Source organism: Porites lutea, chromosome 8, assembly GCF_958299795.1.
Source record: "Porites lutea chromosome 8, jaPorLute2.1, whole genome shotgun sequence".
NCBI lineage: Eukaryota > Metazoa > Cnidaria > Anthozoa > Scleractinia > Poritidae > Porites > Porites lutea.
In genome coordinates this window covers 25,418,797-25,431,789 of record NC_133208.1, presented here as the reverse complement: position 1 = coordinate 25,431,789, position 12,993 = coordinate 25,418,797, and positions in this window count along the sequence as shown.

Below are 12,993 nucleotides of genomic sequence, written 5' to 3'. Positions count from 1 at the left end.
CGTTTTCTGGAGAGGTACGTTAGCAAATCCAATGAAACAACAGTGAGATCTAAAGTGATGCATTAAGATGTTTCTGAGCGGGGGAGGGGGAGGGGTGGGACTAAATGTGGAGGCTTGGAGACTCTTATCTAAGTACGCCTTTCTATTTTCCAAGAAACAGGGGAGGTGGGGCCTTACCTCTCCCTATCCCCCCGGTGCAGTGTTGTTGTTATTCGTTCAAGTCTTGTTTTAAAACAATCGACATTGCTTGGGGGAGAAGGGGGCAGCAGAAATAAGCTCTTATAACAAGATTACCAAATATTTAAAAAACACGAGTTGATTTTGCAAAGTGTGTCTTGGAGCCAAATTTCCTAAAGTGTCCTAAGACTTTAAACCAAGGTTTTAGGCATGCCCATTTTGTCATCTCCTTTCACACCTGCTTCGTTACAAAATGTTCTCATGAAACTTATTTTCTTAATTCATTTGTCAGGATTATACAGACGCTGATAAATGGTACAACAAGAATCATGAGTGAGACAGAAGAATAATCCATTTCGTTGCAAGTTGGCCTACTGTTCACACTTGAATTCTAGAGTAGTTAAAATAATGTAGACTTAGTGCAAGAGTGAAATAAAATGACTACAGCATTGCATTGGCCTATTCTCTCTGTTTGTTGTCCAAGATTGCGTTTTATTTCCGTAATATACTGACCAACACGATTGTCTTCCCATAAAAATGTTTAAAAGACCGGTTGAGGCATCTTGACCGCTAAATTTGAGATCAGAATGAGCTACTGCCTGTCTTGGATAAAGATGAAGCGTTGAAAAATAAAACAAATACCAATCAAAGCAGCATTTTGTTCCAATATATAAGGATTTGAATTTCTCTCACTGCGATCCATTCTAGACATTTTTTATTTATAGTCAAATGTGATCTACAGTCATGTACTTCATCTCTATATATTCGACATCTTCACAAGAAGGATTAGCCCATCTAATAAGCTGGCACTAGAAAGCAAAACCCTCAACGTATAACTTGTGTGATTCAGACTATGTCAGTTACCCTTGCAGACCTTTACAAACTAACAAACAAATTATTTATTTAGCTAGTTTTTTTGAGCATAAGTTTATGCAATAGTAAAGGCAGGTCAGCGTGGCCGAATGGTATGCGTGTCGCACTCGCAATCCGTTGAGCTCGCATTCGATACCCGCTCTGGCCATTTGCTGGATTTTTTCTCTTTTCGACCCAAGTTTAAATCCTCGGCCAACTGGTTTCCTCCTGCCAGTTATATTTGGATCTAATAAACACAAAATAACAAAATCTACAATTGGCCAGAATCTACGAGTTGCTCACGCGATTTCGTCCCTACAGACATAAAAATCCAGGAGATTTCTATTTCTTGAAGACGTTCTGGGGAAAATTTAACGGTGTTTTTCGCAAAATGTTGTTTCTTGAGATTTAAAGACGAATTATGTTTCGTTTTGAAATATTTCTGTAGCCTGAGGGTTTAGAACTGGATGTTCGTTTTACAATTTATTTAATGAGATCGGCAGCTTTCAGCTCTCCAGCTTTGACTCTGTACTTCTTATTTCGCAGAGACATCAATTTCACTTCAAATTTTGACATGTTCACATGTTTTAAGGACCCTTAAAAAGAACAATATTCCGTGCCATAAATGAATCAAATTGTCACATCTCCTATTTTTATCGAATAATATTAATAATAATATAATAATAATAAATAAAAATTTATAACGCGCCTTTTCCATTCAAATATGGTCAAAAGAGCGTGAAAAGACGTAACTGTTAAAAGAAAATATAAGCATAATAATTCAGGCTAAAACTACACTGAAACTAAACATCGCTAAAAGTTAAATAAAGATAAATAAAAATATATATGGTCAAAAGAGCGTGACAAGACGTAACTGTTAAAAGAAAATATAAGCTAAAATAAGCATAATAATTGAGGCTAAAACTAAACATCGCTAAAAGTTGAATAAAGATAAAAACACTAAATACCGGTATATTACATAGTAGGTTAAAAACATTACATATCAAAAGCTAGTCTAAAACGATACTTTTTAAGTTAAGATTTAAAACGTTCAAAACTGTCCTCAAGACGGATGTGAAGGGGCAGATTGTTCCATAATTTACTATAGAGGCAGCAGATGAAAAAGCACGATCCCCGAAAGTCTTTTTCAGTTTTAAACTAGGATACTTCAAGATAAGACTGCTAGCTGAACGGAGATTATAGCGCGGCTGTTTTTTAGTAGCAATCAAATCAATTAAGTAACAAGGCGCGTGACAAGTATTTTAAAAACAATACGAAATTTGACAGGAAGCCAATGTAACGAACATAGTAGTGGTGTTATGTGACTTTTTTAACAATTATTCCTCGAGCCCGAATGGGCTTTGAGTCAGCTCAGTGAATCAGAACGCAGCATTGATAATAGACCACTAGTTGGATTCTACTAAATGCCAAATATCGTTTTAAATCATGCTATTACCTATACAAATAGGGTTAAGGCTTTAGAAAGCATGACGCACACTCCCACCCTTATTTCTCAGGAGTCAGTCCTCGAGGAAGCCCCCATCCCTCGGGGTAGCATCCTGTAACAGTGAAAAACAGTCCACTGATTTGTTCACCTTGTACGTAAACGACGACAGATTAATCCCCAAAGCGCTTTCTATGTTTCCCGATTCCTCCCCCATAGCTTTCACGCTTAGAAAGCTGGAAAAAATCACAGAGCGAGTTTGAAATCCTTATGCGCAAATAAATCTTGTATCAGGCAAGAGGAAAACAGACCGAAAGAGCCGAACAGCTGCAGCACAATTGAAATTTCACCGAAGCCACAGTCGCAGAAATAAACAGTGAAATAAACCACGATCTTGTCAATCTTGTCTGTGCTGTCCTTGAAGTGAGCGCAGTATATCGATTTTGTTATAAAGTAAAACCTAACCTCACAGTTTTAAAATCCTGTATGATGTTGTCTGGATCTTCGATAATGGTTTTGTGTTTTGGTAGAGATTTATAACAATTTATTCCCTCACATAAGTTTACACAACATAGACATTGCACACACCGCATGCAAATTATTTTAAAGTCACGCCTTCAGTTTCCGCACTGGGTTATGAAAAATGTTTTTTTTTTCCAAAGGTTATTACGTATTCAAACTTATTTACCTTTTGTGGTTTAAAATAGAACAAACTCTTCCTGGATTTGGCGTTACTCGCTTCACGTCGGCTTCCGCTTCGGCATGTTTTCTCAGCCCGTTTCCCGGGAGTTGTGGCACTTGGCTAAGACGATGTCTTAATTCCAAGACACTTTCAACGGCTCATAACGGGAAAACTAACAGGGGTAGACCCGGGTAGACCCCGAAATTTGCAAAGAAGAAAGGTTGAAGTAGCAAGATGCCCAAAATAATTCGATAAAACCGCTAACAGTAACCAGTAATAAATCCAAGAAGAACGGCAAAAACAACACTCAAATCATCATGGCGGCCTGCACATAACCGAGCAATTCAAACTTGTCACAAACGCTCAAGAAAGCAAAATATTTGAAAGTAACGCAACTGCTATCAAGATAAAGTGTTCCAACAACTTTCCACGGCGGTATAGCGTCGAAATTACCAACACAAGCTTGGAATAAAGCGAAAATTTCACCACATATACCTCTGAAAACGGCCCTTTCCGAGCGCGAAAATCACTCTACAAATGACGCATTCTGATTGGTCGAATCTCGTGACGCACACCGCCTGTTCACAAACAGTCGGGCCTCGTTATACTATAAGGGATATCAGGTACACCGTTGTTCAATAGCTAATTAGTCATTTGTTAATTTAGTTCTTTAGTCATAACTTGATCACAGAGAAACTCCAACTGGTTTTGATTCATCTAAGTGGTGGGAATCTGAAAACTCGATGAGACCGACTGTAAGATTATGTCACCTATCCAATGTCATATCTAATTGCTATTGTTTTATCCTGTATTACTAACTATAGGCGTTCAACAACGGCGAATCGTTTTAGTTCTTGGTTGGATTTTGTCGAGTATCTACGTGCTTAAAGCAAGTAAACTCAGTTATTGAAGTGAATTAATCTTGGTAAGTGAGGAAAATCGATTTGATGGCTTATTTAACTGTACATGTTCTTAAAAACAGCTTTTCAATCATTTCTTACCAGTCGTCTCTGTGCATGGTGCGAGTCTGCTGACTGTTTTTTTTTTTATGACTATTTGGTCTCAGTATATTTTTTTCAATTCTTGGTTTCTCCTAATCGTTCAAAACTTAACAGGGAAAAACTACTGGATATGTTTTTTACTCAATCGATGGAATTTTCAATGGGCTATTTTAATGTTAACGTCACTACGATTAATTCTAACAAAGACACATTTCAAACAGTTTGGACGATCCTTAGTAAAAAGAAATTCAAAGGAGCCCTGAAACTGTTGGAAATACGACTCCTCATGAGACAATCAAAGTGCTGTAATGTTCTCTTAAACTGCATGTCTTTAAAGAGCCACCAGTCGTTCGGGAAGAATTCTAGTCAATTTAGGATACGTTTTAAAATCCTTATCGAACCTAATGTATAACAAGCCCTCAGTATTTTACTGTAAAACCGAAAAAAATAAACCCTAAGTCAATCACATTAACCCTTAAAGCATCTTGGAGAAATTTCCACATAATATAAGGTAGGTTAATACTTTTACAGCTTACTCAGCCATGCTTTTTATTTTGCAACGAAAAGAAGCAAAGAAAAAGAGACGGACGGACTCATCCTCGCGCCCATTCCCCCTAATTTGTATTTTTTTCAAAAACATAAGGCACTTTTTGAAGACTAGCACGGTTGTGAATCAGCTTGGAATACAAAATTAGCTGGCATTGCAATTGGGAAGATTCAAAGCCAAAAATATTGGAAAATTAAAAACCGATTTCAAGGCTGAATTCAGGACGACTACTGGCTTTATGCTCCAACAATTTCTCTGAAACAAATTTGGCAAACATATAATTATATCAATAAAAAACCTGATACCCGAAATTTGAACAAACAATGAATGATCTTCTTATGAAAAAACGTGGATGAGTTATCTTAATTTCCTTTGCGTTCACCTTTTTCGTGCATTGCTACATGTAAATGCATGGAGCTGGAAGTTTGTTTTTTCTTCTCAAAGCCAGTTTACTAGCCGACACTTTTAGAACCGAAAAATATATGAGACAAGGATCTCCAGAGATCAATGCACCTATGATAACAAGATTCATCTTCAGTTTTACTTTCTTTGACAACCAAACTCTGCCGTAGCAGAGCGTCGCGTACGTGCCGTTAGTGGATTGTCCTTTGATATTTTAACTGAATGATTGCATCCCCTTGATAACATTTTTATTGCAGAAAATAAAAATCAGCCCGTTAAGATGAAGATTTATTGTGCCTTTCTGATTTGCTTCCTTCTCGTGGTGGCTGTGATTTCGTCTTCAGGTAAAGAAGTATTTATTACATTTTTCTTCGTTTATTAAAACTTTATTTAGTAGTGTGGAAATGAAAAGTGTTTTAGCCGATCTGATTTTTCTCCTTCAATTTTCAGTGGCTCCTCTCCATCTCGGTGGTATTTCAGTCATCTCAGAACTTACCCCGAAATTTATTTCGTGGTTGAATGCTCACGTCCCTTATTTTGAACTGACCTCAAGGCTAGCTTTGCGCTGCCAAAAAGGCTAAGCCGCCGGGCTGTGCGTCTCCCTTTCGTTTGACATGAATACGATAGACGTTACTGAATCGACTAATTTTCGTCAGCAAATAGAGCTGGTTAATATAAAGAATCGAATAAGCCAGGAGAATTTAGCAAATCAGAAGAGGAGAAATATTTTGAACCAACAATAATAGACATCAGTAATTTTACAGAAGCGATAATTAGTATCCAGGTGGTGTGCGCACTACGATCGCAATGCATCATGGTCGTAAACTCGAAATCTCATCAGTTGCATCTTAAAGCGGTCGAGTAAACATCTCTGTGTGTCTCTGTGTGAGCTAGTTACTATCCATATTACTGCCATGATTATTTGTTGATAAAGGCGGATTGTCGTTGAAGGTCACGTTAAGGAATTCCCCAACCCACACACCGTAGTGTTGGGGATTTCCAAGCATGTTCTTTTTATTCATGCATCGTATTCTCCCCACTACTTTTCGAATTCCATGTCAATTACTTTGCTTACATATTAAGACTTGATGAAATAGTAGTTAATCGAGATAAAAAAAGATGTAAATTCTCCTTGTCAAATATTGTTTGTTTACATTTCAGCTGTGCCATTAAAACTTGAACAAAATCGAGACGTCACGGGCCATGCCCAAAAAGTGGATGATTTTATTCCCGGATCTTCTCTGTTTAAACGTAAGCTAGCAAAAATACAATCCTTTATATTAATTATAAAACAGTTTGTGTCAGTAAAATGAATTAAGGTAATTCAGTGGTTTTGTAGTGTGCATACACATAACAATATGGCCGCTGTTAAAAAGAACTAATCTGTAGAAGATTCGGCCTTTCCGAGTTACAAAAACTCGTACTTAAAAAAAGAGGCTAAGTTCGAAACCAGTTTCTTGTGAAAATGAGTTTTATTTACATTAGGATAAAAAGTCATTTTCATATCAACGGTATTCACCTAGCCTCGCTTTGAAACACAATATTGGGGCAACTCGGATATGGCCTCACTGTTGTGAGGGTCTCAATGGCCGGGGGTTAACCGTCAGAAGTCAAACGGCCAAAGATTTAACCGCGAGCCGTCGAAAAAGCATCAACCATCAAAAAAGCAAATTAATACTAACCGTCAAAAAGTTTCTAGGTACTTCAAATCTCACTTTTTCAGCTGATCTTAACTGGACTTCTAGCTCCTGAAGAATCAAACAAGTTGAACCCATGTTCTCAAAAACACTCCTTCAAGACATTACAATAACTTACAACTTGATTATATGTAAAAATGTTTCGGAATGTTTACAAGTGAAACGCCAAGACAGGCTAAAAAACAAAACAGTTAGTATCAATATATACAGAAGTTAACATTTACTTAAATTCTTGGCCACATTTCCACTTAATAACCATAAACTGTCAAAAGCTCTAAAATTTGACCGTCAACAGTCAAAATTGGAAAAACGCAAACGTCACTAAGGCTCAGTTCAGACGCCGAACTTTTCATGAGCCGAACCTAATTCGACTTAAGGCCGACCCAAACTATTTAGACCGCCTGAATTGATTCAGACGCCGATCTTAATTCCAGCCGAACTAAATTCAAAAGGAGGAAAATGCTAAGTTTGGTGAAACTGCTTACAAAATTTGTTATAATAATTTATGCATTAGGTTCAGTACATGAAAAGTTCAGGGTCTGAATCAAAACCGTTCCAAAGTCGTTCCAAAGTCGAAATTCCCAGCCAGGGTAGAACGGCAATTGAAATAGGCGTTCCTAATTGATTCAGACGCCAAACTTTCCATTTCCTTAATTCAATGTATTAGGTTCGGCTCATAAAAAGATCGGCGTCTGAACCGGGCCTAAAACCTTCAAAGTTACCACCCATTGAGACCTTTTATTACTATTCATTCAAAATATTTGGCCGTTTCTGATTGGCTAAAATCCCACACATAATTCATCATAACCAGCTATTTTCGACCAAATTTGCAAGAATTTGGCGGTATTGAACTGATGACGTCAATCGTGCCGAAAAATTGACAGATTATTGAACCGTTAACCGAGAAGACCTGGGCCCAGTTGTTCGAGCACCGGTTAGCGCTAACCCGGGGTTAAATTTTAACCCGGGTTTCTTTTTCCTTTTATCAAAAGCACACTATCGGATAATTTTCTCCATTCTTTTTAGGGTATCCAATCATCAAATTGAAGGCAAAGAGAATTAAACTAAATTTGCCTTTTAAGCTCTCATATCCGAGTTCAAATTTCACACTAACGGTGGGTTACCTTAACCCAGCTTCGAACAACCCGGCCCTGGGGATGAGTTTGACTCGTTTTGGTAGTGAGTACAGAATGTCGGAACATTTTACTTGTTTCACGGCGAACTATTGTCTAAAAGCACAGCAAGAACAGCAAGAAGACAACTCGACGGACGACATCTGCTATTTGGAGTACATTTACAGACCTGAACAGTTGTTTTTCTCCTAATCCCGATAAACAAGCACTATCGAGATGAACTTAACATCGACGGAGGTGAATTATTTTGAATGAATAATAAAACAATTCTTGAATTCGGCTTTCGTATCATCTGGAGAATAATGAAGATCTCAGAGGTGTTATCCGCCTCGGCCGATAACACCCTCCTCGATCGCCATAATTCTTGAGATGATGCGAAAGCCGAATTCAATAATTGCTAATTACTATTGCTGGTTTTCAGTGTCACGCCATTCAAAGTAGATCAAAATAAAAATCAAAACCATTCGACAGGTAAAGTCTAGAATCTGGGAAATAAAAGGAGGTAAATATCCAAAGACCCTCGTAAAGATTTGGGTCGAAGGCATAACTCGCGAGATATCCGAGGAAATGTTTTATCAAAATTTATAGAGCTTTGTATGGAGACGCCATGCTCGAGCTCATCCGGATGAGCTCCAACATGGCGGACAGAAACCAACAGAAACATCTATTACCGAGTTTTGCTACAAAAGCGTGAATTTGCTCCTAGAGGAACTCATAAACATTAAAGTAATACTTTTTCTTACAACTGTTTAGATAGCCAAATTTCTCGAAAAAAGTCACTTTTTTAACCTAAATGACAGCTCTCTCGGCCGTCATGTAAATGCTGCGTCACGCAAAAGCTTACAAATTCAAGAGTACTCTATTACAAAACCAAGAACCCTTTTGAAGCGAAAATTTGTCTGAAAATTAGTTTTCAGCTGCTCTAATACAACATGAAAGTAAAATCTCAGTAGGATCGAAAGTTTTGTAGTTTGAATGATAGTGAGGTCATGTAAAAACCAACAATTCATTCAAAATATTTCGCCATTTCTTATTGGCTAAAATCCCACGCATAATCCTTCATAACTAGCTACTGTCGACCAAATTTGGAAGAAGTTTGCGATGTGTGAGCTGATGACGTCAATCGTGCAGCAAATTGCCAGATTATTGAACCGTTAACCGAAAAAACCTGGGGATGAGGTTGAGTTACATTTCGGTAGTGATACAAAATTGCGGAACATTTGACTTGTTTCAGTAAAACAAATATTGAATTATTAAAGAATTATGGAAATCTCAGTGGAAGGTGCACTAACTTATCCGACTAGTTCACAGACACTCCACTGGAAAGATTAAGAAAATAAGAATAATCCAGATCCAAATATAACTGGCAGGAGGAAACCAGTTGGCCGAGGATTTGAACTTAGTGCGAAAGAGAACAAATCCAGCAAATGGCCAGAGCGGGTATCGAATGCGAGCTCGCCGGATTGCGAGTCCGACACGCATACCACTCGGCCACGCTGACCTACATTTCCCATTGCATAAACTTATGCTCAAGAAAATTAACTAAATAAATAATTTGTTTCAGATTTTAAAGCAATGCTGGCAATATGGACGGATAAGTTCATACAAGAACTTTTAAGACGCTGATAAATGGTACAACAAGAATCACGAGTAAGACGGAAGAATAATATGTTTCGTCGCAAGCTGGCCTACTGTTCACACCTGTTTCCTGGAGTAGTTAAAATAATGTAGACTTAGTGTAAGAGTGAAATAAAATGACTATAGCATTGCATTGGCCTATTCCTCTCTGTTTGTTGTCCAAGATTGCGTTTTATTTTCGTAATACTGACTGACCTACACGATTGTCTTCTCATAAAAATGTTTAACAGACCAGTTGAGGCATTTTGACCGCTAAATTTGAGATCAGAAAGAGCAACTGCCTGTCTTGGATAAAGATGAAGCATTGAAAAATAAAACAAATACCAATCAAAGCAGCATTGTGTTCCAATAAATAACGACTTGAATTTCTCTCACTGCGATCCATTTGAGACATTTTTTTTATTTATAGTCAAATGTGATCTACAGTATGTTGCCCAGTATCCGGACACTTCAGTTTAAAATTGCAATAACTTTCCTTTGTTAATCGCAAGAGCTCTGAAATTTGGCCCAGAAAAAATCTATCTAGTCCTTAATATGACGAAAGACAGTTTAACTTTTTTGCCTTTGTTTCCATCGCTAAATTAATATTTTTGCAGAGCTCCTATGTTGCCCAGTATCCGGACAGCTGGCCCAGTATCCGGACACAACAATAACAACGTAATTGTACATAAATTTCGACAGGCAAGCGACTTATAAGCTTCTCTTGCACTTGCAAAGTAGTCCGGCAATCGATTCCGAAAAAATAACCTAGCATCGTGAAATAAAACATAACAAATGACTGGGGTATGGTGGGGAACGCGAGCCGCTGTTTTAAAAATGGTATAATTTCTCACTTCTTTGTCTAGGAACTTTTTCACTGATTTAAGGAAGGCATCCGTGAACATCCCGAAGCCGCAGTTTGCAAGCTCAATTAGCCAATCTGCAAACGACTTTCTTTCTTCATTTTTTATTTAAAGACAAGCTTGGGGAAGGGACCTCAACCCGACGGTCAAAGGTCACTCTCCTATTTAGTCTGACCTGCAGTGTTGATTTCTTCATGCTCAGTCCCCACAATAAGCCTACTTTTCTAGCACTAATTCCTCCTTCTTTCACATCTCTCAATCCCTTTGTGACATTTGTTAGACCATTGCAACCCCATTCTAGCAGTCCCAACTGGGAAAAGTATGAGAATTCCAGGTTCAACTCGGACGCTTTCAGTTATATATAGAAAATGCAGTCACGCGAAAGAAGCGGCGCACACGAAATCAAGTCGCCTCTGAATGAGTGAAGAAAATTTCCATACGGAGTTGAGTAGAGTTACATTTTACGACTATATCATATATCCTAAGCTTTAATTATAGTCACTGATATGAAATAAATCTTATCCGGAGAATGTACACAGCTAATTCATCGATTGTGTACAGCAAAGAAAAAACTGTCCGGATACTAGGCACATGACATCAAAACTTAGTGAATGTTTCTGGCTTCCGTTATTCCAAACAAATCGAATTTCAAGGAGAATTAATAAACTTTCTGAAAACCTGACTTCCTTAAGTATCTTCACGTTAAAAATAAAACAGTTTCTTTGAAAATAACACACATTACCCTCCCTTTTCTGACCAGCACTAACTTTACTGCGCAGTAAACAGCGTAAATATTAGCCATGAAAAGTTTATTCACCTGAACAGAACGGCGTCTTCTGCGACTGTTTCGCAAGCTTTCAAATCGCCAAAACTTTCATCTTAAAGCTGAAATGTTCAGCTTTCATTCGAAATACTTCGTTTAACGAGAACTGAAAAGGGCGCCTCAAAAATTGAGTTTTTGTTTCAAGTGTCCGGATACTGGTACCGTCCGGATACTGGGCAACATACTGTACATGTACTTCTCCGATATACTCGGCATCTTCACAAGAAGGTTAGCCCATGTAATAAGCTAGCACTAGAAAGCAAAACCCTGAACGCATAACTTGTGTGATTCAGACTATGTCAGTTCCCCTTGCAGACCTTTACAAACTAACATTGATAAACACAAACATAATCTACAATTGGCCAGAATCTACGAGCTGCTCACGCGATTTCGTCCCTACAGACATAAAAATCCGGGAGATTTCTATTTCTTGAAGACGTTCTGGGGAAAATTCAACTGTGTTTTTCGCGAAATGCTGTTTATTGAGATTTAAAGACTAATTATGTTTCTGTCTGAAATATTTCTGTAGCCTAAGGGTTTAAAACTGGATGTTCGTTTTACAATTTATTTAATGAGAACGGCAGCTTTCTGCTTTCCAGCTTTGATTCTGTACTTCTTTTCTTGCAGAGACATCAATTTCACTTCAAATTTTGACATGTTCACACGTTTTAAGGACCCTTAAAAAAGAACCATATTCTGTGCCATAAATTAATCAGATTGTCACATTTCCTATTTTTTATCTAATAATATTGATAATAATATAATAATAATAATTAAAAATTTATAACGTGCCTTTTCCATGCAAATATGATCAAAAGAGCGTGACAAGACGTGACTGTCAAAAGAAAATATAAGCTAAAATGAGCATAATAATTGAGGCTAAAACTTAACAACGCTAAAAATTAAATAAAGATAAATGCACTAAATACCGGTATATTACATAGTAGGTTAAAAACATTACATATCAAAAGCTAGTCTAAAAAGATACGTTTAAGTTAAGATTTAAAACGTTCAAAACTGTCCTCAAGACGGATGTGAAGGGGCAGATTGTTCCATAAATTACTATATAACAGGGGGCAGATGAAAAAGCACGATCCCCGTAAGTCTTTTTCAGTTTTAAACTAGGATACTTCAAGATAAGACCGCCAGCTGAACGGAGATTACAGCGCGGCTGTTCTTTAATAGCAATCAAATCAATCAATTAACCAGACGCATGACAAGTATTTTAAAATCAATACGAAATTTGACAGGAAACCAATGTAACGAACATAGTACTGGTGTTACGTGACTGTAGCGAGAAACGTTAGATATAAGCCGAACAGCTGCATTCTGCAAACGTTGCGGTTTAAGTAGGTGAACAGAAGGTAAACCAATAGAAGGCTGTTGCAGTAATCTAAACGACCAATGATTAAAGCATGAACCAAAGGTCGTGCAGATTCCTGGGAGAGATACTTTCGGATACGCCGAATATTGTATAAATGGAAAAACCCAGATTTGCAAGTTTTGTGGATCTGTTCCTGGAGATTCAAGTTAGAATCGAACCATGTCCTTAAATTTCTTGCCACAGTGACAGGAGCAACGTCAATGCTTCCTACGGTAAGGCTATCAATATTTACTTTGGACAGTTGCAAAGTGACCTAGTGAAAATCAAAAATCGGAGTCGTAAGCGGAGTCATATGCGCGTCGGAATCGGAGTAAGAAGAATCAGAACGTTTCCATTTCTTCCAACTCCGTCGCTTACGTTCCGCTTAGGAT